The sequence below is a fragment of the Leptonychotes weddellii genome, chromosome X (assembly GCF_054177405.1).
Source record: "Leptonychotes weddellii isolate Sample4059 chromosome X, ASM5417740v2, whole genome shotgun sequence".
Classification (NCBI taxonomy): domain Eukaryota; kingdom Metazoa; phylum Chordata; class Mammalia; order Carnivora; family Phocidae; genus Leptonychotes; species Leptonychotes weddellii.
Window position 1 is genome coordinate 87797026 of NC_138385.1, and position 4976 is coordinate 87802001.

Consider the following 4976-nt stretch of genomic DNA (forward strand, 5'->3'; position numbering starts at 1 on the left):
CAGAAATATCTCCAGCTTCTCCTTCTGGGTTTTGTTTGTTTATTTTCATACCATCTTAGTCCATAAAGTATCCAGGGCAGTGCTATAAGTATTGAAAAATAGATTCATGAAATAATTCAAATGATTCACATCAGGAAGACTTTTTATCTGTCCACACATCACATGCTCAGCCATAACTCAACAAAATTGCTGATGCTTTTCTTCCAGTCAAGCAAGCCCCCCTTTTCCTCTTGTTCTATCCACTGAGCCACACCCAATCTCTGATTACCATAGCCCACGTGGACTTCACCCCACAACACTTACTTGCTAGGCCAATCTTTTGATACAATCAGATATTGACTATCTTGAATTGTTTAATGTGTTCCGGTTTTACCTTGGCCAAGTCATGGAGGGATAGTCTCATTCCATTTATAAGGAGACCCTCTGATCTTTCAGAACAAACAGAGGACAGGGTGCAAAAATAACTGAATTCTTATCTTGATTCTCCTGACTCTATGACCTGGATAAGTGTGGCCTGGAACCATATACCAACTTGTCCAAGCCCAGGTCTCCCCATCTGTGAATGAGATTAATAATACCTACCTAAGAAAGTGAATTTTGAGATTAAAAGAGATACTACGATAGATGTGACTGAGTCTAGGAGTTCAATAAATGTTTAGTGAGTAAGGTACATGGGAGGTAACCAAAGACTTAGTGAAATACTGCTTCAACAAATGTAAGACCCCAGGAAAAAAATTTACCAAGGAAGGAAACAGAAAGTGGCCATTTTAGAATGTTCATAAAACTAGCCTATGTGCCAGTGAGAGGGGTTATTTACATTCAAAACCCTATTTTTAGAAGTAAAAAAAAATGGTATTCGGGCACAAGAGAACAAAGCCCATGTCGATTTGAACCGACGTAGGTGAGTAAAGGAGTCTCCATCTCACTAATGATGTTCGGGCCCTGTGAGATGTTGGTATAATGGGTAGAAATGAATGCTTTGTGATGCTAAGTGCTAACAAAATGAAGACAGACTACGGAGACAGCATAGCTCCATCTCTGTTTTCACTGACGGTATTGTTTTATTTTGGCTATTACTATTATTCAGGTTACTTTGGAAATCCATATGACACAAGACTCCAAATCAGAAATATTGTGCAACTAAACCCTCAGACATGATAGAAAGCTTTTCAATGAAAATCTTCATCATTTCTCAGAGAACCATTCAAACAGAAGTACAACCACGGTTAAACCAACGAACCCAAACCAAAACAAAAACCTGTATCCACTGAAGCACCATTTGCCCAAAACAGATATAAATTAAAATAGCCTACGATTAAAAAATTTTTTCATTGGTGTTCATATGACCCTGAGGTCATTGAATCAACAGATACATAATCTTTATTAATTGTAGTTTATCAACTCATAATTTTAACATTGTTAAAATGTGTATGTTTAACTATATCGTGTCCATTCTGGCTTTTCCAAGACCATCTCAATTTCATATTTTCAATTGTTGTATAAGTAGACATGTGTTTGTCAGACCATATATCCCAATTTGGGATGCAAAAACTCTAGTCTCCACATTTAATTGTGAGCCCTCAGTTCACTGGAATGTGTAATGAACCAGAAACTCCATTCCAGGTCGCTAGGACTGTGCTTCCAAACTTAAGTATTCGATTTATGCTTTATAAGAAATATTTCTGTACCACCTATGTGTCACTTCATATGTGGACTTATCAACAAAATGAGGGAATTCCCAAGAACAGATTTGGGCCACTTTTGCTTCAGCACAAATCAGTAGTCACAGAAATTCCCCTAGGGTCCTTTTCTCAGTTTTTTCAGCCCCTTTTTTTCTTCTTCTTCTCTGACTGCATAGTAAAGTTTCTTAGTGCCCATGTTATAACAACTTCCATTCCAAAAAGCCCAGACAATGGATGATGTTTACTTGCTGTTTGCAAACAACAGAATCCACAGAGTTGCCAGCAGATGCCCTTGATTCACTGTGAATGAGAAAGGGAATTAGAGGAAATCACTGTGCATTGTGTGTCCAGCTGAGATGGATGCTGGCAGAGGCGCCAGGCAAAATTTCAGAGCCCAAAAGTATATTTTCTGGGCCTTTCCCACTACGAAGCAGTCCCTTAGAGGCTGACCATCTCCCTTGTAGCTCTATTCAAGATATGTCCACTTTTCAATTTTTTAAAGCCATCTTTCATTTTCTCAAGACCTGTGAGTTCATCTGATAAAATGAGTGACTGACATTGTACTTCCCAGGTAATCTTTTTTTTAATTTTTTTTAAGATTTTATTTATTTATTTGAGAGAGAGAATGAGAGACAGAGAGCAGGAGAGGGAAGAGGGAGAGAGGGAGAAGCAGACTCCCTGCTGAGCAGGGAGCCCAATGCGGGACTTGATCCCGAGACTCCAGGATCATGACCTGAGCCGAAGGCAGTCACTTAACCAACTGAGCCACCCAGGCGCCCCCTTCCCAGATAATCTTAGATTTCAGTAGGTAATGTCGAGAAGTTCTATAGTCTAACCTAAAGCAATAGGTTTCTACAAAATACCTTGTACCACATTAGGTCAGCGAAGAACCATTTATCAAGAACTGAGAATGGTCTGAGATTTTATCTTTTCTTTTTTTTTTTTAAGATTTTATTTAGTTAGTTATTTTAGAGAGAGAGTGTGTGCAAGTCGGGGGTGGGGGAGCAGAGTGGGAGGGAGAAGAGGGAGAAAGAATCTCCAGCAGACTCCACACAGAGTGCGGAGTCCGATGTGGGGCTCCCTCTCATGACCCTGAGATCATGACCTGAGCTGAAACCAAGAGTCAGATGCTTAACCGACTGAGCCACCCAGGTGCCCTGATTTTACCCTACTTTCAAGCTGATAAATTAACCTGCCAATATCACAGATGCAGGTAGAGGGCAGAATCCTAGATCAAAATACAAAGGACTTTACTACTCACAGTATAGCCCGAAGCATGAGTCAATTCCTCTTACTCCACACGTCCCACGGACTGACACAGAAGGGCTCCATTGGATCCTTGCCTGCAGTGGGTGTGCATTACACCTGAGGAACTCCAAGCTTAGGGAAACTGAATCTTTTATAAGGAGCAACCAGCATGCCTGCCCTTTGCCCCATTGGGAAAAATTATTTTTACAATACTGGACAGTAAGCAAATCTGCCTTCTTCTCCAGAGGGATGTGATCTGTATCTTCCAAGGCTGTTTGCCATATAAACATCCTAGAAAAGAGAACAAAGGCCAATCAATGCCTCTACTCACAAGATGTGCAAAATAAGAGAGACCCATGGAGAATTGTCTCCCCCCACTATTCAGAAAACGATTTTCACTAGCTATCCCAAATAACATCTTGTATAGACTTTTAGTTCTCACTTGGAGAACTAATAGATGTGCAATATTCGTAGGTCCCACCCCAGAGATGCTGATTCAGTAAGTCTGGGGTGGGGCCTAATGATAGTCATTTCTAAAAGATCCCAAGTAAAGCAGATGCTAGCGGTTCCTAGACCATCCTTTCTGCACTATTGTAGATGATAATTTACTGATGTCTAGGAAATAATTGGAATTAGAAGAGAATGAAAAGGTGACAAAGCCCACAATTAAAAGCAAATAAAGAAGGAAGAAGTAGAGGAGCTGGTCTGCTCTTACTCAGGGTGAGCAAGACGGGGACTTGGATTTCGGGCCTGTATACATGGCAATGAATTCTTACCTATGACGTCCAGCTAGATGGTGACAAGGTTAGTTTGCTTTCCTAAGTTCAGGACTCAGAACTGGTGAGGTGTGATCCTCCATGAGGCCAATCTGAGCAGGGAAGTCCACGCTTAACAAATGCCCCTATTCTCGTTTGTTTCCTTCTTCTGTTGAGCTCCATTTCACCCTGCCCTTGAGACAAAAGGTTTCCTCAGTGGGTGATACTGATTTTCTCCAAGAAACATTTATCTATCGATATGGTATGTTCAAGACATGCATGTTCACATTAGTATTTGTCACACTGACAGTACAATAAACATAATATTTAACAACTTTTACTTGAGAAATTTTTTTCTTATGTGATATGCTATTCTGAGAAATTAGGCTAAATTATAGCTTTATTTTTATAAATACAGTTTTTATTAACCTCAGAGACAGTTTCACATGCGTCTTCAGAGATAATAAGAAGTATCTTGCTGGGGCGCCTGGGTGGCTCAGTTGGTTAAGCGACTGCCTTCGGCTCAGGTCATGATCCTGGAGTCCCGGGATCGAGTCCCGCATCGGGCTCCTTGCTCAGCGAGGAGTCTGCTTCTCCCTCGGACCCCCCCCCCCTCATGCTCTCTCATTCTCTCTCTCTCAAATAAATAAATAAAATCTTTAAAAAAAAAAAAAAAGAAGTATCTTGCTATTTCTTATTTTTTAAGCATGACATGGCATATGTGGACTATACATATGATGCCCTCTGAGATCAAAATGAAAGCTGTCAACTGAAAACAAGGATGCAGAGCCTACAATGGGAGACATAGTGATTCTTTTTCAGTCCTTCACCCTCTTCAACTTCTCTACTCCATTTGATATTGTTATGTGTGATCCCTTTGAAGCATCCTACTCCCTCACCTTCTAGGACATCAAATTTTCGATTTTTTTACAAAATGATTTTTATCATTTTTATAAAATTTAACCATGCTTATTATTTTTTTAGCATGAATCATGGAACAGTACATCAAAAACTAATGATGTAATGTATGGTGATTAACATAACATAATAAAATAAAATTTAAAAAAATAAATAAAAGATAAGCAATAGAGAAAGTATTAAAGCAAAGAATTACTCCAAATCATATCAAACAAAAATAAATATTGTTAAGATTAGGTGAACAACATGCCAAACCTCTCTCTATACCTGTAGAGATGGGATGCATAGATGAGTAGGGGTATATGTAGATTAGAGAAAGAAAAAAAAGAGACAGGGAAACAAACAGGAAAAGACAGGTTGATAAAGACCACCC

General features: G+C 39.5%; 1 long non-coding RNA gene across 1 annotated transcript; it reads right to left on the reverse strand.

Moving 5' to 3' along the window:
• Positions 1-644: 644 nt before the first annotated feature.
• Positions 645-3942, reverse strand: LOC145717985 (uncharacterized). The gene is made up of 3 exons (XR_014141510.1): positions 3707-3942; positions 2944-3221; positions 645-1982 (listed from the first exon to the last, which is right to left on the reverse strand). It is a non-coding gene; the product is annotated as an uncharacterized LOC145717985 (long non-coding RNA).
• Positions 3943-4976: the final 1034 nt, after the last annotated feature.